Below are 24347 nucleotides of genomic sequence, written 5' to 3'. Positions count from 1 at the left end.
ATAGTCCCTCCCCTCGTGGGACTATGACAAAGTTGTCCTCCTCCACACTCTAAAAATTTCCTGGACAGCTCTTTTCTGCTTTATTAAATTCCCAGCAGATGTCTGGTAGTTAAAGTCACTTACAAGAACAAGGGCTGGCGATCCTGAAACATTCTCTAGCTGCTCATAGAATAAATTGACCGCCTCTTCTTCCTGTTTGGGTGGACAACAACAGACTCCCAGTAGGATGTCAGCCTTGTTGGCCTTCCCCTTAATTCATAACTATAGGCATTCAACCTCATTTTCATTAGTTTCAATACCCATGGCATCAAAAGCCTCCCTAATATAAAGGGCCACACCTCCATCTTTTCTCTCTTTCCTGTCTCTTCTGAAGAGCTTGTAGCCATTGAGTGCAGCACCCCAGCTATGTGAGTCATTCCACCACGCTTCTGTGATGGTGACTACATCATAGCTCTGCTATTGTACCATGGCCTCCAGATCCTCTTGTGTCACAGCAGAGCAGAGCATCGAGGCCCCTGGGGCTGTGCTCACGCCTGTGCCATCTCAGCTGTGCACTGCCCTTCCCTCCCTTGCACCCACACAAGGTTCATTCTGCTCTGCTGCACACCTGCTCACAAACCACACCAGCAGAAAGCTGCTCATCCCTGCCTTGGCCTTTCTTCTTGGACTGGCTCTGCAAGGGTCATAGAACTTCTGTAGCCACGAGTGGGGAAACAAGGTGGGAGGTTAAGAGATTCCTAAACCGCTGTGGGACTGCTGCTCACATGCAGGGCAGTCCTGAATCCTGCTCACCAACATGGAAACTGCAATGCAACAGCAAAAATAATTTTGTGAACCCATTTCTCTAGGGAAACCAAGGTGCCCTCCAAAGCTGAGGCCCTGTTCTACTGGCATCCCTAAAGGCACCCTTCTCCACCGTACCCAAGCTACAGCTCCTCAGTCCCAGGCAAGTCCTAGCTCTCCAGCTGATCCCCTCCCCATCTCGAGGAGGAGCCGAGCTATGTCATCCTCAACTCATCCTGGCTGAGGAGGTGTTTGCAGCAGTACTCAGTGCAGTCCCAGCCCGGCTGCCTGCCTACATCCATGCTGCCTTGTCCTGTGCAGCAGCCCAGGTCCTGTGCTAATTGATGCCAATGGATCACACACCAAGAGGATGGGACAATGGCTACTCCCTTAAACTGGGAAAAGCCGACCTGTTATAAGGAGAAATCTTTACAAGAATGCCACAAAAAAGGTGACTTCATTTCAAAGTACCTTCTTAATTTTTTTTGCCTTTAATTAACATGAGATTTAAATATCAGCTTTAGGAGAATTGATCCGACCTTACCAGAGAGGATCTGCCCTGCCATGCCCACCCCACTGTGAATCAAAACATTTTATATCCTGCTCCCCCTAATCTGGGGGTGGAGGTGAGATGGGGACTTCTTTTCAGCAATGCAAAAGCAAGCAAACAAACCAAAAAAAAGGGTGTTTGCATGAAGTTGAAAAATCCTGTTTGGCCAGCCTTTAGAAGACCGTTCCTGGCTGCTGCACTGACCAGGCCTAAAGCTGCAGCTGATTTCTCCCTTTGCAGCCCCGCAGCGTCCCTCGCTTGGCGAGAAATCCGTGCGTGGGACTCCACGGCTGCAGCTGACCGCGAGTAGGTGTGGGACACGTCAGTGGGGACCCGGGACATCCCTCCCTGCCAGGGCCAGCCAGGAGGTGGCACTGTTAAACTGCTGAGCCTTCCCACTGCACTGGATTTGTGTCGGGTTGGGGTTTTTTCCGCTCCTACCTCCCCCCAGTAATCTATTTTCCTGCCTTGAGGCTGGCGATACAGCATAGCAAAAACTCGTCTAAAAAAAAAAAAAAAAGGCAATGGCTTTGTGATTTCACGACTGGTTCCCTCTCACAAAAAGGGCTGGCCGGCTGAGAGGAAGAGGTTTACTCGGTGTAAGGTGATGTTATACAACTTTCTCCCTCTAGCAAGTGCCGGAACTGTTCTGGTTTAACCCTCTGACACCTTGACCCAGCCCATTCAAAGTCCCTTTTTTAATTTCTTTTAAGCGGTCTACACCCTTAACGCACAGCAATGCAGAACACCTACCGAGCCCTGACCCAGCACGCAAACAACAAAAGCGCTTTATCTCGAGGGACGCCTTATCGCCCAACTCCCGCTCCCTGAGCAAACAGCAGCGATGGCCGGGGACAGCCAGGCTCCTCTGCCCGGTGCCCGGGCTGCTGGACACTGAAACAGCCCTGACCTGCCCCTCCCAGCAGTCTGTACCACGCTTTCCTGAGCTGGGGGAGCACTCTTTCCTCATCGGGCTCAACAAGTCCCTAATCCCCAGGGAGGAGGCAGCGATGCTGCAAGGTTTTCCAGAATGCGTGTCGGCACTTTCATGTCCCAGCAAGGCCCCGCGGGAGCACGGCTTGTTCACTGAAGGGAGATGACTGAACAAGCTGCTGCAGTTCACAGCAGTGCTTCCAGTCTCTGTGAATCTGTAATAAAGTTCCAAATGGGAAAAACATTGTCAGAACGTCCTGAAAATATCTCCACTCACACTTTGATAAGGCAGACACCCGCTTTCCTCATAGACGCTCGATCAGCAACGCTCACTACAGAGCAAAGCCCCATCATCCAGGAATTATTGATATTGCAGCAACTATTTCATCATCTGTTTTCAAGAGAGAAGAATGAGAATATATATGCTGGATTTTTACATCTCAAACTGGTTTAGCAGCAGTGGGAGCAACAGGTGGGAAGTAACCAGCCAGCCGTGACCTGCTAGCTCTCCCTAAGCTGCATCTGGCCGTGGTTGGAGGGAAATCAGTGGTCGGAGGCTCAGCATGGGAACTGCTCACCTACACCATTTCTACTTTCAGGGCTTCAGAGAGTTCACAAATGAGTGCTGCTCCCTTGAGTAAGGAGGTCCTCACCTGCTCAGCCTGCCTTTTTCAAGTAACAGCCCAGATGAGTCATAGCAAAGATTGCAGTGTCTGTGTCTTTTTTTAGTGAGTTATAAGTTCTCATGGCCACTCTTTTCCTCCCTGAAACTTGTCCCTTCTCTACCACAACTGCAGAAACTACCAGCAAATGTGGCTTTGTGAGCCTGGTACTCCATGACAGCAGTGCCCCAGTTGCTGGCTAGACAGGCCACAGGTTCTTCTTGCCACACGAGTATTACACACCTCACCTTTCCTGAACGTCACACGCAGATGGAAGAGCCACCCTGTGTACGTGCAGACAGCTCAACACTTCTCAGAAACACTGCCTCTGTTGCAGGCACTCAGGCAAGCCTGTGCCCACCCTGCTTTCCAGTAAGGCCATCAGAAGGATGATGCTGAGCTGGTGGTACCAGAGAAAATAATTTTCCAAGAGCTCCTGGGATTCATTATAGAAACTACCCACAAGCACTGATTTTTCTGGAAACCAAGCCAATTGCCAGCTTTCCTGAGGGCCTGGCAGCCTCTCCTCTCCCACTGAGAGAGCTCACACCTGGCCTCCTGGTACAGAAAAGACCATCATAAAACACAGATGGGGCTGCAGTGCCTCAGCTGCGAGGGCACTGACAGGACCAGCATTGAGGAGTAGCCCACTGCCTGCTTTGAAGGGCTCTTTAAACAGGCGACAAGGACCAAGCCAGACGCCTTAGAAATTGCCCCACTGGGGCCTTACTTGCCAGAGTAAATCTAGTGTCATACACCAACACAGTCTAAGTGCCTTGAAAATAGAAAGTTTCCAGTTGACAACGATCTTGATTTTTATCAAAGCCACTTTTCTAGGACTTTACTAAATGAGGAGATATTTATCACTAAAGTGTTAATGGCTTAAATATAATTTGTGTCCACAGTAAGAGATTATTTCAGCCTACATTGACAAGACAAAATTTCCTCCTCAGAAGCAGCGCAACAGTAACCCCAGCACAGTACTACTGTTACCCCTTCTGACCTCTGCAGCCAGCCAAAAATGTAGGGAGTGGTAGGCTTCCATTACAAGCAGATTTGGTAGCTGAATGGGGTGTTCCCGCCATTCCTTGCAAAGAATGCACAAATTCCTTTTTTCAACCCCCCAACGATGAACACAGGAGAGATCAAACAAGCAATGTATTTGCTCACATTCTCATGTCACCTTTTGAAATTCATTTTAACTCTGTTTAAAAGCCTCTTCAAACTTTGACAGTGGCCCTGGCTATTCCTGCTGCAGGACTCAAGGACACTGCCAGTTGTGGGCCACTGACCCTTTCTGTGCCAGAAATTACTGCCCTGCAGAGTGGACAGCTGAGCACAGCATACATTGCTCCCAAGCCACCTCCAGCAACAAGCTGGTGTGCTAGCAAGCCTGACACTACCAGGCATTAACAGATCTGCTCAGTTCCTGCAGCAGATACACAGCCCCTTCATTAACTGCTTCAGCTGCCAACACAAGAGTCAGCAGATTTTGTCTCCCTGAGAATCACCCTCAGATCACTGGCTCTTACATCCTCACAACCCCTGTATGCAGCTGAGCTTCTCCCTCAGGCCAGCCCGACCATCCCTGCTATGCCAGTTCAAGCTCATACTACTGGGGGTAAAAGAAAAAGAAGGGAAAGAAAAATGAGGGAATGACAGAGACAGGCAAAAAGGGGAAAAGGGGGGTGAGGGGAAAGTGGAAAAAAAAAAAAAAGGAAAAAGGGAAGGGAGGGAGGAAAAACAAGGAAAAAGAGGAGGAAAGGGGGTGGGGGGAAGAGGGGGAGGGAAAGGAATGACTGTCAGGGGAAATGAAGGATACTGGGTTTGTGTCTCCTCAGGCAGCTCACTTCAGAGTCAGGAAGGAGGTACAGAGGAAAGGGGAGAGCTGGAAAGCATGTTCAGTAGCAGCTAGCCATTAGGACAGACTTCTTCAATCATTAGAAGAACATCATAATTTTTCCTTCCTCGATGTTTTCGCACTTGAAAGGTCAATAGCCAGCTGAAGCCCCTACTGTCCATCGTTTGTGAGGGAGGCGTTCCAGTATTTCCACCTTCAGGTAGCATTAAGGGACCTAACTCTTTCCTACTTCTGCCACTAAAGGGGAGCAGTGTGTGCAGATTCTCCCTCCACTACCAGTTTCAGTGAGGTTTAGTCTGTTTGCAGTCTGACCTCAGTCTATTCGTGTCTGCAGCAGCCCTCGCTGAAATCGATAGAAAAGATCCCCAATTAAGGTGGGAATTAAATTCCTTCTCTTTCCAAGCAGCCTTGAAATATTTCTTTCTGTTCTTTAACACTGCTGCATCCTTCCTGCAAGGAGAGGGCTGAAATGGCCCCTTCTACTTCTACTCATTTTCGCCAAAGTGAAAATCGAGGAGGATGAGCCTGATCTGAAAATTGTACTCCAATCTGTGTTGCCCCAAATAAGACCAAGAGATGTTTTCAAGAGGTTTAATTGTCTTCTTTTGTTGGGATTTTAAGGCTGCTAACAAAAGTATCATAATTAAGTAGGGTTTCTGGTTTTTTACAGGGTAGATGCTTGTGGCTTGAGAAATACTTGATCTTTTCCCATGAAGGGGAGAAATTAGGTGCTCTTCCTTCAGGTATGGGATAGGATTAGCCCCCCTGCCACCCCAGCTCTAGGAATACAAACTAAAAATGGCCTTATCTGGTTTTGCAGAGATCAAGATGTTTTCAAGGCTGAGTACCACGTGCTGTCATGACTTTCGTGAAAAAGAAGAGTACTGAATGCTTAGGAAAGCAATGCTCCTAAATACTCTTAAACACTTGGGCTCTAAAAGTACTTACTGCATTGGTTTCTTCATTTTTATGATGCCTTTTAGGCTGGTTAAAACCTCTCTGTTAAGACATAATATAAGGACTTGTTTAGTGTAATCTAACAAAAAAGAGAACTCTCTCTTTCTTTTTCCCCCTACATTACAGTACTTTTTAAAAATCTTAATCATGCTTGCTTTTACACTGCACTAACAGCTGACTCAGAAGACCCTGAACTATTTTGCTTGTTGGCTGGGCTCAGTAAAGGAAAAAGCAAACGGCTACATTATGAAGAGTCTGTTAGATACCCAGATTATTCTCATTTTTGCCAGTGTTGCTAATAAAAACACAAAAGTGATAGGCCCATGAATACTCCCTTAAGTAATGTTCAGTATTCCAGGGTCTGAAATCCATGACAGAGTAATTATTATCTCTGTTTTGTTTCCCAGGGAAGCTGAGGCCAGTAGCACAGCTGGGAATCTCCTACACTTCCAGACTGCCAGCCCAGCATCCCCACTAGAATCTGTCCCTTTCCTGTCTCCGACATGCCTCTGGATCCTCAAGCAAGAGGCTGCCTCAGGAGGAAGCAAGGAGCCAGCCCATGACTCACCTGCTCCCAGACTGGTTTCAGCCATCTCTCTCCTCCAGCAGGGAGGGAGAGGGGCTGTGCCGGCTCCCCACCCGCACAGGCTGGGGCAGTGCGAGACCCCAAAGCCTTGTGAGCGCACAGGGCTGGTTCGGCTGCAGCCGGGGTCAGCCAGAGGCACGGTGTGAGGGGCTGTGCCGGCACACACCAGTGTCTTCCCAAGCCCTGCTGAAGCGGACAGCACCAGGTGTGCTCCTGAACCAGAGCGGGCGCGGCTCTGGCCCATTAGAGCCAGTCTCCAGGAGCCTCCACCTTGAGTCAGCCGCTGGCAGCGCTCCCGGAGAGGCAGTCTGCTTTGCGTCTTCTGTCCCAGGGCAGCCTTGGCAGCTGGGAGAGGATGGGCACACAGGGCTACGCCTCTGTTCTAGGACAGCATTACAAATCCTTTTGGCTAGTCTACACTTCTATAGGAGGGAATAAACAGTGTCTAGAAGCCATTGAATCAAAACAGGGTTTGAACTGCTGGGATAAACATGCACCAATCCATATGAACGCACTGCTATGAGCTGACAACCGGGTTTTATCTGGTTAGCACTGCGCTCTTCAATTAATTACAGACCAGCATGTCCACACCATGGTTTCTCTGTGATTTAGTCAAGTCAATTTTCCAAAACACTTTTAACGAACCCAGTCACAACCGAATATGTAGAAACATATTTCATGATCAGGGACAGCAGAGTACAGTCAGGACTCTCAGGCACACAGTGCACATAAACCCTTCCAAATGCATTACAGACACTCGCTGGGGCTGCTTACACTACCCATGCCCACCCCACCCCTCTTGAAGGGGCTGCTGCACTCCCCAGTGCTGCTGAGGGAAAGGGGTACATGCCTGGGTCTCTTATTTGCCTTCTGTTAGAAAGGGTAACATTAAGTCTAAACTGCTGAGGAAGGTTTGTGTTCAGCCTCCAGCCTGCAAAAGGAAGGTAACAAACAGCTGAGGAGCAGTAGCATCTTAAACAGCTGCAGCTGTTTCCCCAGTGAACGTGATTCAGAGCCACAGTGTTCAAGAGCTAAAGCTCAGAACATAGCAACGATTCTTGCAAAATATTTTGCTTCTTGTCTTTTTTTTTTCTTTTTTTTTTTTTTTTAATTTCTTCTCCCCCACACAACTTTTTAACCTCTTGGTGCCTATGCTGAGTTCCTCCCAAAAATAGGTTTCAGGGTGGAACATACTTGCCACTTGATCCATAGCTTGCTAAATTTAGCCAAACACAGACTGCCTGTATAAGATGGGTCTCTTGAAATGTCAGTAGCCACAAGTAAAGTTGCCAATGTCATCCAGGAAGTGGGAGACCACGGCAGTTTTATTTTTTACTTAAAATAATAATAAAAAGAAACTTTCATACTCTGTGGAGATGCAACCATAAATTTGATTCCAAAAAGGAGAGAGAGTAAAGAAAAGACAGACTTCAACAAAGCAACACTTGAGCCAGGAGAAAACCTTTGTTTTAACATATGTAGAAGAGATTAACTCTTCGTATTTGACTAGAATCACTAAAAGCTGAGAAAGAGAACAACCCATCTCAACTGGCTTTTGGCATTACAGAATTAAAGTAGAAAACACACTGATAGTCTAGAGGAAGGAAGGACTTGGAAGGAAAAGAATACACCAACATAATACACAATTCCACCTTCTTAAGTTATTAAGTGTTTGAGGTCAACCACTAACTTTATAAATACGTGACTTCTGAAAAAATGTCAAATACCCAAATGGTCCTTCATTCAACAAGGCAGTGTGATCCACAAAAACAGTTTTCCCAGGAGAAACATGGAAAATTTAGCAGGGGTAACACCACAGGGCTGCTAAAGAGCCTTTCTTTTGCAATCCCTAGGCAGTTTTTCTCCCTCTGCTCCTTGCAGTATCTCAGAGAGCCAAGTTCTGACACTCAGCATCAGCCTAACTATGAGTATTCCCACAGTAGCTTTAAAAAAAAGTATGTATATGTATATATATATATATATATGTATATATATATGTATATATATAAAGGGACAGTTATCCATGAACTTAAGCCAATGGCTAAGGAATTAAAAATAAACAATATACTTCTTTAAAAATTATCTGGCAACAGTACCTTTAGAACCAGAGAACCTCCTGTACATGGAGAGTCAGATTAGTTTATCTCTCCATGAAGGAGAAGGCAGGAACCTGAAGCAGGAATAATGCTTCCAGCCTCTTCTTCTCCCACTTCCATCCTTCCTAAAGGGAAAGTAAGAGCTACTAGTGAGGTAAAGTCAGTCAAGGGTCAGACCCTAAGGCAAGCAAGTTCTGAACGAATACCTTCAGCTCTGTTTCCAAATTCCCTCCTGCTTCCACAGACAGCACCACCTAGGCTCTGTTAGGTCTCACAGCTTAGAAACTACCCTCGTGGTAAATAAGCCCCTCTGTATCAGCATGTAACACTGGTCACCTGCTACACATTCAGAAACATGAACCACTTGCTGCAGCACAGCTCAGCTCAGCAGGAATCTAAACACAGGTACAATGACTTCTTAACACGCAAAATCATCATGGTCCTCACCCAAAGTATATAGAAAAGATAAGCAACAGCAGAGCTCAGTTTGCCCAGGGCTGCTGAGGTTCCCATACCAGGATGTACAAACAAATGAGGGCCTAAAACCTGGAGGAGGTTAGGAAGCATGTCTGAATGTGGGGCTCTGAGAGGAGGCTGGGGCATGGGTACATCCAGGCTCAAGAACTGTCTTGTGTTGGCAGAAGTGATGTCTCATATGTCAGCCAGTAAAATGTGATATTGCACTCTCTTGGCAAACAGAGACCCTAGCCTTTAAGATGTCTTTGGGGAATAACCTGTTGCATGTCAAATTTAGCTTACTGTCTGGGTGACACAGAGCTATTTTCAGTAGGAAGATGCCTGAACTCATCCTCCCAAAGACTGAGGCAAAGGAACGAGAGATTAACTGTGAAAAATGTATGCATATGGAGAAATAGAGCTGTTATTCAATATCATGCAACATTTTCCCATTTGAAGAGCTGCCTGACTCTTCAGATAGATAAGCTTCTGGCTGCGATGGGATAGTTGTGGGAAGGGAAAATGCAGGGCTCCAGACAGCTGTGGGACAAGAAAGTGTTCACTATGCAACCAGTGGTAGAGATGCTTCAGTGTTTTGTCATCAGTGTTTTGCAGAACGCTCCATAAACTGTTGACCTATTTGCCCAAAGTCACAGGTCATTTATCTTCATATCCAATATAAATTTGTAAGATGTGTGTGTCACTGATACTGTGACAGTGTAACTTGCATCCTTTCTGGCCTTCAGTGATCAGTAAAACAATCCTAACTATGTGCACAGAATGATTATGGCAGGAAAAAGGGGAAAATGCATTATTAAAACTGGTGGGTGGAGTCAACATCCTCAAAACTTTGCTGATTCGTCTTCACCTTATTTTATATTTTAAATTTGAGCTGTTTTCCTCCCTCTGCTAAATATCTCTAGGGTCAACTGAAGATCCAGCAGGTATATAGTTTCACAGTCCCCAAGGCAGCAACATAAAAACATTCACCTTTTTTTTCAGCTTGCTTAGAACATTTGGAGTCCTGATGACTGCAGCACAAATCAGAAAACTCAACAGAATTGCTTGGAGATGCTCACCAGCGTAAAAGCTGCAAGCTAAAAGGGAAGCAGGGCCTTTACTCCTAAATAATTCTTATTTAATTCTAATATCTAGCAATCAGTTGGATGAAAATCTCTCTTTGTTTAACATTCAAGAGCTTCTGTTCTATTAATGCCTCCATAAACTACTAATCTGGGTTCCCCAAGGAAAACCTCCAGCAAGAAAACTCTGAAAGAAATATCAGATCTTAAAAACTGTGGGTCTTTTTTCTGTAAAACATGGGAGAAGGGGATGGAGAAGAGGGTTCAGAATCACTTCCCAAAGTTTTCAGAGGCTTTGCACAGTTGCACACTCTCTTTGGTTTCAGAGTTCCTGCCCAGCAACTTCCACTTTACACTGCAGCTACAAGGCTGTGCAGGTGCATAAACTCCCCAAGCAGCATGAGGAGGACAAACCCAGCAGGGAAATGCAGGGCATAGTTTGAGCAGATCCTGTCAGATTTGTACACCTGCAAACTTCCAATCATAAGAAACAGAGCTGAAGCATCATACTAGGCCGGAGTTCCTCTGGGTGCTAATGGCTTCAGAACCTGAGGCAGAGCCTTTGACTGCAAAGGCTCTTCCTGTTTGTTGTGTAAATGTCACTGTCTGTTAAGAAGAGATAGAACTGCCCAAGCCATGGCAGCATCACTCAGGTTACACTACTGTCTTGGCCGGCAGTGGGGTAAAACAACCATCATTTAGTCCAGTGCAAATGTTATTCTCATTAAGCTTGTGCCAAGTGATTTGCTAGTTCAGCTAATCTGAATTGGCTGTGGGTACCCGAATGCCAAATAAGCACTTTCCCCTCTTTAATTATAGTCTTCATGTTTCATGATTTAGGTTGCTCCTGTCATTGTTTGCAAGGAGGATGGGGTTGCATAACAGTGTGAAACACGATACAGCTGCAGACGGGGCTGCTCAACCAGCACAAGCCCAAATAGAGAACAGCTTCTTCTGTTAACCAGCAGCTGAACAACAGCAGGGAAATCTCACCCATCCCTTTTCCACTGGTAGGGGAACGGGAAGGCCTGTGGGCTGTCTCTTTAGTCTGTTTATGTCCAGCTCATTACAGCCATCAGCATATCAGTGACATTCAACATAATTCTCTCTGCTGAGTTCTGCCTAGGAAAAAAACCCAAACTGTTTCTGTGTGGAGAGTGCTTTTAGTGAGAGTTTTACCAACTTTATTTGAAGAAAATGGGAAAGCCACCCCAACAATTTCACTTTTTACTCACCAAGTGTCAAAGCTAGTAGGTCTCCCTCAGGGAAAAATCCAACCTGTGTCAGCAGGACATTTTTTGTTTTGTTTTGTTTTGTTTTGTTTTGTTTTGTTTTGTTTTGTACGAGGCCTGTAGGATCAAGTCCAGCAACTCTTCAGCCATCATGTTTGGGTCCAGGATTAGTCCTAACTTGACCAGATCTTTGTACTTCTGAGGGAAAATCTCTGGGAAGGAGGGACAGTATTACTTTACACTCTTCTGTGGCCTACAGGAGGATCTGAGATCAGAGCCTGGGACCAAATTTTTTCCTTGCATTCTTCAACGTAGTCCCTCTGAAGTCACTGTGACCAGATAAGCTATGGAGCATAGCACAGCCTTATGTGGACGCTTGGACAGAGCAACTTATTTTTAGCTCAAAGCTCTACCTTAAGGGTTGTCTGTTTTAACAATCCAGAATAGCCCTTGCTGGTACATGGGAAAAAAAATGAGTTTGAAATCATACAACCACTTTAGAGTGTTGCAGATGTGTGTGGATGTTCGTCTTAGTTTCTAAGGCATCTTGCATGCCAGTGTTTTAACAAAGGAAGTGCACAGATGTTGCCATTCTAAAATCAGTGCAGTTTCTGAGGTAAAAACTACGCTGCAACTTAGTGGTTGCACTGTTCTACTCAAAATAGAAATTTTAAGTATGTTCACTGTGATTCTGGAACATAAGGTGTAGGATTTGTCAAATGAAATGAACAGCTGCACATGCTCTTTGCTGTACAGACACAGACTGAGGAATTTAGAAGCTGATGAGTGCTACTAGATTTAGAAAGACCACCTGAAAACCCCACGAGTGCAAATGCTCAGCAACAGAGATGTGACCTAGAAATCCTTTTCACACATGGCCCCTAGTCCAGTGTGTTGCACTGACCTATAATGGCAGCTTAGGAAAAGCAACCCATGTAACAGAGCAGTTTTTTAACTTGGTGCGTGCCCAAACCTGATCCAAGCACATCCCATAACACTTTGGCTACCGAGTGCAGATTGCTATTAAACAGACTGCTGCCTACATTAGTCAGGAACATTGCTTACTAAGTATGTTCAGACTTCTGGTTGTCTTGCACCAGCCTATTATCTGATCTTAAAAAGCTACCCGGCATTCCCCTGCTGGTGAAGGCTTTGCAGATGGCTACGTGTCAGAACTGCAGCCATCTGCAGATCAGGTTGGTCTGCAGCTCATCATTCGCAGCTCAGGCAGCGAGAGAGGAGATGGAGAGCACAACAAAAGCATCCAAAACACGGCCAGCTAAACATGACTTCTATGCCAGTTCAATTTCCTTGGGACTTTCCCAGCATTCTTACCCCAACTGTTCGCAGCAGTGTTAAGATTCAAGATTTCTTTTTCTGGCCCAGGCATCTTAAGGGTTCTTCAGCCTGGCTGCAAAACTATATAAACAAGGATGAAATTCTGGCCCATGTAAATCATGGCAAAACTCCCACTGATTTGAATGAAGCCAGGCTTTCCCCCCACCACCCCCCTCCACCTTCCAAAATGTATGAACCCAGATTTTAAATATATTACATAAATAGAGCACTAAAACTGTACTTTCCAGACTGAATAGAAAAGAGAATAACAAAGATTGTAGCCTTGCTGTTTTCATTAAAATTTCAATGAGGATGATTAACTGTGATGGAACAACTGTTGTGATCCTGTATTCTCACTGAGATTGTTATCAAAATTAGCAAAAGTAGTTAAGTCAAAAGAGAGAATGCTGTGAACAAAGTCAGGCCCCAGCTCCTGGAACTTTCTTCCAAGTGTTCTCAGAGATCCTGTTTGTGTGCTTAACTGCAATTCATCTTTCATTCTCCCCCGTTGCTTATGGACTCCAGCCCTCAGTAGGATGCTAGATTCTTTGGCAAAGAGATGCAGGCTGTGTCGGTACCATTCTTCAAACTTCACTGATCATTAACTCATCTGCAAAATTCCTTCCAGATATCTTACTGCTTCCCCAGCGCTGCTCCAATCAGCTTACCTCCAGGCAGCCTTAAAGATTTTGGTTCTGAGGAAAGAAACAGAACTCCACAACACTCAATGAGCACCAAGCTTTTCAGAGAAAAGCCCTGTGTTGATTCAGGGAATGCTCCCAAGGGAACAACATGTTGTACCTTGCCCGCTGATATCAGCAGCAAGCCGTTCAGCAGGGAACTGCATGGTCCCACTTCCCAAGAAATGTAATCCCTCTAAGTCAACAAGGCAGGCAGGGCACCGATAATTTTTCTCCAAACAGAGCAGACATTATTACGGGTCTAGTAGTGAGCGAGCAGAAGTTGACGCTATGTGTCTTCGTTACTACAGAAAAACTTTTCACAAACAGAACTGTTGGAACTCTCTCCAGGTGTTTGGGCAAAGTCCAGAGCAGTGTCTTACTGACCAGGTCTCCTGTGGTCTGCAGAAAGCTGATGGAGTTCAAGGGCTACACTATTGCTATTCTTTGTCCACCCTCTAAATCACATCTAAAGCTGTTAGGAAAGGCACGTACTTCCCTAACAGGAGCCAAAGCAGAACAGAATAGGGCAGAAGCAAGGAGCAAACGATGGGGTTTGCGCCAAGTGCAGGGAAGAAGTGCATTAAACCATAGAGTCGTGAAGAGAGCTCACCACACTTTCTCTCCAGAGATTTGTCCCATGCTATAAAAACACTGGGTAAAGTTCTGAACTAAGCAGATTTTTCACTGAATGCACAAAATCCGTGCTGTCCCGAGGCTCACGGGGACCGACAGCCATTAGAGGGCAGCAGGTATCTAACACATGCATTGATGGATCCTTTTTGATACAGGATATCCCAGCCTACAGAACTCACTGGGCAAAACAAGACAAAAGATATTTACCTTGAAAAAAAAAATCTCCTTAAAGAAGCACAGTCAGCCAAGCACCTTGCCACAGGCAGTACAGCCACATGCCATCCTATGCCAGGAATAAAAGTGTTGTAATGTCTCATCCTGAATGAGCCATCCACCATCCTACCCAGCTATTATCCTGGAGATATAAGAAAGAATTGCATTTCTGGCAAACATCCTGATTTAACAGCTGAATGGAAGTCTGGAGTGAAATATTCATCCCATGGGCTGCCCTCAGCTTCCAGCAATGAAAATAGAATGGGGAGGAAGGGAAAGCCCCAAACAAAAGGCCCGAAATACTTGAGCTCTGATACTTGTGGGTTGAACTGAGTTACTTGTGACTCGGACCTTATTTGTTTCGCAAGGAGCAATAAAAGCTGACCCTGCCACATAGGTACAATCCCCATTGCCTTATGCCACCTGTCCTCAGGTGAGTGGCCTGGCCACTGAAGGCAGGGTGTGCTCAGAAGACTCTGCCAGCACAGCATCCCAAGAGCAAGCAGCAGCAGATGCCTGGGAAGGAGACGCAGGCTCTCTCCTTTGCTGAGCACTTTTCAGCATGAGGCACAGTTTCACTGGCAGCTCCTCTCCATCCCACTGATCCAAAGGTGAAGCCTCTCAGCAAGCATATGGCATGGAGTGGAAACAAAACTGGCCTCGCACGGCAGCAGCCACTCAACTCTCATCACTGAGAACAACTCACTCATCTGCTCCCATTGCCAACACTGAGGTAGCAAGGGCTGAAGCCCAAGTCAGAGACTTGAAGCACAACATGATGCCAGTGATTTCAAGCGACAGACACACCCAGAGAGCTCCTCGGCCATGGACTAACTCCAGCAGCCAGACACGCACAGGCACAAAATGTCTGCAGGGCCCTGGGGAGCCCTGAGCTGCTGCAGCACCGCCCTGGGGAGCCAACCACACTCCCGGGCCCCAGCCCCAGAGCCAGCAGCCACCGGGGAGCTGCCTCCTTACATGCCCTGAGGTTACCCTGGTTAGAACAGGGGAAACTTCTCCTCCCCTGGCCACAAAACAAAATGGGTGCCCTGTCTCCATGGTGCCTCCTTGCTCTCCAGGAGGGCAAACTGAGACTGCTATGGCTGCTGTAACCTGTGGGCTGGTGAGAGCCCTGAGCAGAGATCAGGAGGGCCCTGCCAGCAGGGCGAACATGGTTCAGGGGGGTTTGCCCACGACAGCTGTGCCAGCCCCAGGCGTCTCCTGTCAGGCAGGCAGGGCAGGGCTGTGCGGAGACGGAGACAGGCCCTGCTGCCAGTTGTTTGGGTCAGAGCTGATGGCTCTGGGAGCTGACACAGGGTTCTGGCTGTGAGGGAGCCCTGGTCAGCCAGGCGGGACCTCAGGGCTGGCGCTGCCCTCAGGGTCCGAGCGGAGCTTTGGTCCGCTGGGCATCCTGCCCAGCACGGCACAGAACGGGCTTGGGCAGATGTCTCCTGCGCGACCTGGCAAGGCCACGGCTGCTGTGCCCTGTCTCCTTGCACAGGCAGTGACAGCCATGCACCCTTCCCAAGAGCTGCCCGAGCCCCCTGCCCACAGCCTGCCAGCAGCAATGCCTGACATCGACCCCACTTCCCATCTCGGTTTCTGCGTGCCAGGTTTATGATGGCCATTTGCCTTTGTGTCAGCATTGTCCTTTAACTGAAATAGCTCCTCTTCCTCCTTAGCATTAGCCTCCAGGATGTATTTATAGAGAGCGATCATATCCCTCTCTCAGCCTTTGTGGTGCTGGACTAAATAAGCCAGACTCTTTCAGTCTACTTTTATAACCTCAGCTCTCCAACATGCTAATCCTCCTGCTGCCTTTCTTTGCACCTGTTCCAGCATGAATCAATCTTTTTGAACATGAATGACCATAACTACCCCTCATTGTGCACATGGCATGTCACATTGCTTTCTACAACAGAATTAGTATTTCCCTCTCTTGAGCACCAGAGCTCTGCATCAGGCAGCTGGGGACCTTGCCTGCCTTCCTTCCTCATGGATGCAGAGTCATCCGGAATAACAAACTAAGTTCTGAGAAGACCACGATATGCTGGGGCAAAATACCACTTGGGTAACAATGAGACAGGGAAGCACATGATATAAACCCAGGAGCATCATATTTTAACAACTAGGAAAAAATACTTTGGAGCAATGCTGTGGACAAAGATTTTTTTATAAGTTCAGGAGATGGAAAAATCCAAAAGTCTTCCTGTGACAATCTCACACTTTAAAAACCTATTAAACATATTAACCAAGATTAATACGGAACAAAATATTGTGAAAGGCCTGCATGGAACAGGACTGTCATAAAAACCATTCACAGGTGGTAAAATTATCCTTACAACAGAAGAACTAACCAAGTAAAATGTGTCCTATAGAAAGCAAATTATGGCCACTGTCCCACATGTTTTTTGCAGCATCTCTGAGTGCTTGTATTACTGTTCCTGTGCAGCTGCTGTGCTCCTTTATCTCCCAGCATCCCCTTTGATACCCATGACAATCAATCCCAGTATTTCTATCTTTAATCCTTCCACATCCTGACTGCTTAAAGGAGACATTTTGATCTCTGTATGTGCAAGATTCTGAAAACCCATTAATTAGAGCAACTCCAGGGCTTTTCTGTACTCCAGTCTCCTGTAGTGACCAGCTAAGGATCCCAGTCACAGCCCAGATGCGCCACACTAGAGCCCATATCACATCTGACCACACAGCTCCATTCCTTTCTGAGCCTCCCAAACACCAGATGCCTCTACTGATAAAGGACGATGACCGTTCCGTGTGCTTTCAGCTGCTGTCTTTATGCCATCCATCAGGATGTTTTCAAAGTCATGCAACACATGGACTTTGTTCTCCAACAGTTCTGGGGAGGAAATGGGGCAAGGGAACTTCTGCCCAGCCTCCTGGAGACCTCCTTGCACCAGGAAATGGCCTTAGTGCCACCAAAAGCATTTAAAGGTAAAGAAAAAAGCCACAAATCTTCAGGCTCTTCAGTTGAATAATCAACCCTTGTGTTTCACTTCTCCTATTTGTTTTCTGTGCTCCGTTTACAGAAGGTGACCCCAGGGAGCGGGCACTGACCTCCCGAGGGGAGGCCGGTGTCCCGCCGTGTGGCCATCCGTGCCCAATGCACTCTGCTGCTGGGCACTAGGGGCCACTCTCAGAGCTGCTGAGCGCGGCCAGCAGCTGTGTCTTGTCACTGTCCTCCCCTCCCGCCCCTGCCTGCTGCCCTGCTCACTGGAGCTTAGCTGGGAACGGAGGGGAGAGCTAGGAGGGAGACAGAGACAACTGGCAGGAATGAGGAGCCGGGCTGGTACTGGCTGGGAGCGGTGGGAGGGGGGAAAGGAGATGAGCTGAGCCTGGGAGAGGAAGAAGAAAAACATGCTGCTGCAAGTCCTTCCCCTGTGGAGTCTGAAGAGAAGAAAGCTGATTGCTGACAGAGAAGATTAGGAAGCCCTCCCTTGCTCATGCCAGCCCATCCCTATGAAAAGCTGCCACTTGGGTCCTGCCCTGGGACTTGGTGTCAGAACACAGAGCTGGACCAGAGCGTGGGAATAGAGGGGCCTCCAGCTAGCTTGAAACAGATGGGGCACAACTTCATACACCCAGGATTCATCTTCCCCGAGATTCCAGCTGGAGGTAGCACTCCTTGGGCTTTGCATTACCCCACAGCTTCCTCGGTGAGGGGAAGACGAAGGGATAGAAGAAGAGGAGGTGCCGGGGAAGGCAGAGAGCAAGTGAGGCCAAGACGGACCCTTGTGCCTGGAGAATCCCAGCAGACAGCTCTGAGATGCTCTCCCCTTAATATAGCACCATCTGCCCAGCTATTTTCTCCTCTGGCTTGCTCACAGGGATCTCCACATTGCAATCGGTGTGCCTGGCATACTTGAGCTAGCTGCAGCCCAGCAGGGTCAGGCAGGGAGCGATCGCAGCAGGGACACAGCAGCCAGCCCTTCAGCCTGCTCTCACAAAGGCAGCCAGTTCTCCGGGTCCCTGAACTGGTTTTTGCTGAAGGCCATGTTGCTCCCTCTCCCCTGCTTTGACCTGTACTGACTAGACCAGCCAGTATGTGCTGCCTTGCAACAATTTCAGAGCAGCCTGGTCCCTGGGGAGCATGGCTCCATGCAGCAGGGGGCTGGTATGCTGGATAAAGAAGGAGAATAGGTGCACCTGGGCACTGGTCTGAGAAACAGTTGGGCAGGTCTCATGATTTTGTCACAAGTCACATTATTCCGTATTTTTTCATCACACCTCAGAGACAAGAGCTTCATTCTTCAACACAAACCTGACCTTGCATAAGAAACCAGTAAGAATACCACTTTTGTACTCACTGCTTGTTTGCTTCTCTGATCCTTGCAGTTTGGAAGATAAATTCATTTTTCTCTGGATCAGGATGGTGGTAGAAGGAATTTTAAGAGTCTACACATTTGTTCTCAAAGGATGTGCTTGCCTACATCTTTTTTCATCTTTTTGTGGTTTTTACCTACACAGACTTTGTGGTCTCTGTTGCAGAACTAGATTCCATTTTTCACAAAGTTTGAGCTGCCATGCAAATAATAAGTTCAATAATTTATATGGCTGAGCAAAAGCCTTATTTTTTTCTTTTCCCTGAAATGGGTGTGACACAGGGGACAGACTGGGCAAAGTTTGCGAAACATTTTGTACTCTATGCTGATTGCTCCATCTTTTAGACCAAGTTAAGGCTCCCGAGCAGAGAGGGAATTTGCCAGGGAAGATCCAGCAAGGACCAGTGGCTTGCTTGGCACAGTAGAGACTTGTGCTTTCCCTGAAAAGATAGCATGATGTCCATCTACGTACCCTGAAACCAAACCCAATGATAAATTTCCTCCCCTATGAAGCAATCCTACAGCACAAATCAAGATAAATTGACATCCTCGTGCCTTCCACAGCTGCACAAAGGGTTGGTACAGCACAAGTGAGGCCTGTTCGCTAATCGTGAAGTAGCTAAGAGCAGACCTTGGATTACTGTGGTCTATAGTAATATATCACTTTCCATAAAAAGAAAAGAACATTGTGCTCTCTTTCCCAACACTCTTTCACCCCAGCCCATCAGTTGCCCAGCAATCACTCTCCTCTCCCAACACTTGCATAGCAGACAGTGGCTTTTAATCCTGGAGAAGTTCTGCTGTGCTGAACTAAAGTAAAAGAAGCAGGGAGAAGCAGCTGGGTGCAGGGGGAGGAGTTTTTTTGACAAGAGCAAAAAGAATGCAGTACTAGAGGAGTTTTCAGGTTAACAGAAGTCTAAAGGCCACCCTGCCTTTCCTAATGGCCCCAAAGTGCTGAACTGCTACAGGAAAAGGGAAAATATCTGGTGGAAGCAGCAGACTCCTCTCTCTTCAGACTAATTCCATCTCTCACTGCACAATCAAAGGTGCTGTTGAGTTATGCTCTGTTTCAGTTGCAGGAGCCTCCTAAGGCACATACATTATGTTTTCTGTTGTGAAACCTGTCATTTCGCAAACTGGCTGAAGTTTTCAGTCATTTTGCAAAATGCCAGGAGATGATAGGTATGCACATGAAATCCTCACCCTCTGGCTATTACTAACTCCCTAACTCAAAGAGATGCAAAACTATTCTTATGTTCATTTCTACAACCAGGCAATCTTTTGTAATTACTTTTAAAGCCAGTCAGCAACACCCATCCCCTGACAAAGCTAACTAGTATTTTCACAACTCAGTATTGTAACATCAGCCATTACATTTCAGTCTTGACAGTACCATCTGCCTCTGACTCCCAGTGCTCTGGCCCACCACAACTCTATCACCCAAGGCAGCCTCCCTCAAATGAATATTGATCAACTATTTGAGTTCAATAATAAAAGTTTCTTTCCATTAACCAAAGGAAAAAAATAAAGAAATGGTCACAGATACAATTTCAAGTGGCACAGCACTATATGCTATGGGAAATATATCAGTTCCCAGATCCAGGATTGTGACACCACTGTCTCAGTACACATTCTGCAGAGAAAGATCAGGGTCATATGCAGAAAGTCAGTGAACAGTGAACACCATTAGGAAAAAGGCAAACAACATGCTGGATGTATAAACAGGAGAAAAACCCTCAGGACGAGTGAAGTAATTATTCCATCCAGGACTATCCAGGCTGGAGCTGGACTGCTTTCTGGTTTTGGAGGCAATTCTTCAACACCAACCAACTGGAAAAAGTCTGGAAGAGAGGTGTGAGATAGACAAGAAGCCTAGAAAACATGATTAGGGACAAAGGACCAGAAGAACTCTGTCTGTCTGAGAGCATCCCAGTCAATACAAAGTTCATGCAAGCACAACTGCCCTCAGACTAACCTATTTCTGATAGCTGTAACAGCTGTAGAGCACCAGGGTGCCCAGGATGCCAATTTTAGCAAAGCAGTGCAACAGCAGTGCCAGGCAGATGGAGAAGAGAAAGAAGGCAGTGAGGTAAAATGTCTGCAATTCCTATTCCAAAAAGACTAAACTTTTAGTCACCGTGTGAATAAAACATGTTGGGAAAAAAAAAAAAAAAAAAAAAAAAAAAAAAAAAAAAAAAAAAAAAAAAAAAAACCAAACACCCACACCTGCAGTTATTCCATGAAATATTTTTAAAAATCATTCTAACCAATTGGGCCACACTGTCATAATACCTGAACAGTGTGCAGTCTCAGGCCCCTATAGATTACAAAGGGCTGCTCACTTCTTCTGAAAAAGGGCAGAAGGCTCCAGGAATGGTTTACATTATTTGACCTCAGAACCCACAGGAGTCTTTGGCTGAAAACAAGGTCTTATAAGTCCAAGGCCATAGGCCTGTCTGTGCATTCCCCATTTTTCATGCTGGTTTTGCTCTTGGTCACCCATTAGTACAAGTAGAGCTATAACTATATACTAACTAGCACAGCAAACTACTTGAATCCTATGGCAAGTAACACAGTTTATTCACAAAAAATGGGGCTAAACCTAGTCACTTTTGATCTTGCAGGGAAATTCAGATTCAGAATCCAGGCTTGTGGCTGAAATGACCTCCCAAGCTAGGCCCTGTAAGGCTGAAGTCACCTGCCACTCCATAAAGTCTGCATCAGATCATGGAAAGCCTTTTCCCTCTGTAAACAGATAGGCAGAAACTAAGCATGGAAATATCAAGAAATATCAAGCAGAAATACCAGTTATCACAGTCCTTGTTGTACAGGGCAGAGAAGGCCTGGCTGCTTTCTGTAAAAATCCTTGTTTGGCTCAAGGCCTGTGTGCACACAACTTTCACTTCCTCTCCTCCATCTTTGTGCTCACTCAAGCTCACATTTCCCTGGAACAAGGCTGCCTGGCACTCCTTGTAGTTGTTTTATGATTACCACAAGCAGCTTCTCCTATACAAAAAGGGTAGGACTGGAGTCAGACTTTTCCTAGCAGCTCTCCTCTGGTGCCAGCTGGACCCTCTGATCAGAACTCCTTCTCCGTGCTGCTGGCACTACACTGCGGTGCAGCAGTACCCAGGTCATGTGTGAGAGGTGTCAGGGAGGTGTAGCTGCCGTGGCACAGGGCAGCAAGAGCTGCAAAACCCTGTCTGGAAAGTCAGGTGAATGCCCTGGCAGCAGGTCCTCACCCCAGTGCTGTGCTGCCCTGGCTGTGCTGGCAGCTGAGCGTGTTCTGGGGAGGATGAAGTTCACTCCCTTGGCACAGTGGCATAGACTGCCGTGCAAACGCAGCCCAAATTTCTAAGCCTGCTGGTCAGCCTCAGGACTTGGCACTGATGCATCCCCAGAGAAATCCGAAAAAATAACTGATTCCATAAAAGTAGCCTATCAGTGTTAACTTCTCAAAGGCTTTTTCCTCCAGTTTCCTCCATTTGCTGACAAATCTGAAGATTCTTCCCCCTCAGCTATTGCAACGGCCTTGTGCAGTCAGGACCCTCAGCTGCTGAGGCAGAGATGTGGATTTATAGCACTGGCTTTTGCATACTATAATGCTGAGCCTCAGGGATCAAGGGTTATGACATTTTTATGGCTTCTCTTCTCCTCCCTCATATGAATATGAAGCAACTGTAAGGAAAAACATCTGGTTTCACTTTTCTTTTCTCCACCACTGTTCCCATCTGACAAAACCTTAAAAACTTGCCAGTGTTCTAGCAAGCTGTGTGTGCCAGCAGCCTGCAAGGAGCCAAGGATTTTTTTGTGTCATCACAAGCGAGAGTACACTGGTCTGGAAGTACTGGCTCCATCATTGCTAGAAGGCAAGACTACCCAGATCTTGTCCCACTGACAGATGCACTGGCAGCCCTCCTCCTTTGCTAGAGCAGGCTGAAGGGTTGCTAAAAGACTGTCCCTCCATCTTGATCTCATTACAAGCAGCATCTCCAGGGGGAAATGTGGGCCACTGTGGAGAACACTGTGAGAGGCACCAACCCCTGCTAAGGGCAGGGAAAATGAGATGCAAGGAGTTCTGCCTCACCTCAGAGTCTTCAGAGGGATTCTTCTGGGGTACAAAACCAGTCTTGCTTCATTTCTCAACAGTGTCATGCTGAGAAAGGCTTGTGCCTGTCTCTGTGCTCAGGGCTAGTCTGCACCAGAAAAGAAAGATGAGCCCAAAAATCCCAGAGGCACTTAGGTCCAGGTGAGACTCACACTGTCAGTAGGAGGAGAAGAACAAAATACTACAGACTCCGAGGCCAGTCTGGCAAAGGTGGCCAATAGCTGGCCAATAGGCTGTTCCCACAGCTGGACACTAAGAAATATAATCAGTTCCCTCATGTTATCTTATTTATCCAAGGAAACACAAAATTAAACTATTTCCAGGAATTTGAAAGCATTTCTCTTTTATCTATAGCAAAGGAAGGCATCTCTGCAGTGTTGTGGCTCTGGATAACCTCCAGAAATAATCTCTTCTCAGGATCCCCCATCTTCAGACCTCCAGAGGAAACCAAGTGGACTGTTTGGACACATCTTACAAAAGACGGACAACTGCTGAGTGCTGGCCCCAGGGATATGCTGCTGAGTACTACTGCCATGGAGGCCATGAGATGTGAAGGTGCTTCACAGGGATGAAGTGTCAGGATTCTGTGGCAAACAGGGTCATATTTTAGGCATCCTAAGACCAAAGCACCCAAATAAACAACACTGGCCTCCAAGAAAGGTCTCTGAGGGACAGGAACCAAAAGTGCTCATGGCAAAGGATATTGGACATGTAGGAACACAAAGAAAATGTTCTGTGCTCTGGGCTGCAAGAGAAGACCCACGGTATTGTTTTCCAGTTTCTTCCTCCTTTTTGACTGTCCTTCTTGACTATGCCAATAAAAAAAAAAAAAAAAAAACCACTCCCTCCTCTTATTCTTTTTCTTTGTTTACTTAACTTCTTTTCCTCATAGCAACTGCATAAAGCTGAAGCCATCTGATATTTCCAAGTAACCAAGACCATTATTCACTGAAGGCACTGGCCTGGATCCTAATTGCTGCTGGTTTCATACTCAACACAAGCCTTGCAAACAGCTGTAAATATCTCTATACAGTACTCCTCTCATGTCAAGCTGACCCTAATTCTTACAAGTCCCCTGAGATGCAAATAAAAGTGCTGCCAGAGAAAATAGGTGTGCTAGGTAGACTTTGGAAGGACAAACAGCAGCAAAAGAGGAGACACTGTAGAAATACCATTTTACACCCTTTTCCAAGGCATGCAAAAGAGAAGCAGGTGAAAGGAGTTGGTGGTGACCGGTATTTGCAGGCCATGTGACGGGATGAAGAGGCCTTACATCTGTGTGAAACTAGGACAATGAGGACTTTCTGGATCATGTCCCAGCACCCAGAGGATGTTTGAGAAGGAAGCTGGAGCATCCCCTTCCCACTTACCCTTCCAAGCCTTTGTTCCAGGCATGCTATTATTCTGGCATTACCCAATTTCTTCATCTTATTTCCCTCTGTTCACACAAAAGGCCTCTGTTTCATGTGAACCTTTGTTTAAGGTTAAAGAGCATCATAACTGCCAGGTAGCAACATTGCATTACATGGGTGAAAAGGTCAGGGTAAAACCCCTGCTAAGGAAGAGAAGAAGTCTGTGCTTTGCACCTCTCCTTGCCAAAGTCACAGAAAGGAGAAAAGGACAGGTCAGCAAAGCATGTGACAAAAGTGCAAAATATGGTACTTTTGGTTTGGTGTAAAAAAAAAAAAAACCAAAAACAAACCAACCCCCCCAAAAAAAAAACCAAAAACAAAAACAAACAAACAAACAAAAACACCAAACACACACACACACACACACATACACCAAAAAAAAAAAACACCACACACCACCATGGTGCAACAACCTAATT

At 46.5% G+C, this 24347-nt stretch overlaps 1 long non-coding RNA gene across 1 annotated transcript; it reads left to right on the top strand.

Moving 5' to 3' along the window:
* The first annotated feature begins 16800 nt into the window (after positions 1-16800).
* Positions 16801-24217, top strand: LOC136364902 (uncharacterized). Its single transcript, XR_010744231.1, has 2 exons — positions 16801-17020; positions 22871-24217. It is a non-coding gene; the product is annotated as an uncharacterized lncRNA (long non-coding RNA).
* The last annotated feature ends 130 nt before the right edge of the window (positions 24218-24347 follow it).

This window comes from Sylvia atricapilla, chromosome 1 (assembly GCF_009819655.1).
Source record: "Sylvia atricapilla isolate bSylAtr1 chromosome 1, bSylAtr1.pri, whole genome shotgun sequence".
In the NCBI taxonomy this organism is placed as follows: domain Eukaryota; kingdom Metazoa; phylum Chordata; class Aves; order Passeriformes; family Sylviidae; genus Sylvia; species Sylvia atricapilla.
This window is presented reverse-complemented; position numbering and strand designations above follow the sequence as displayed.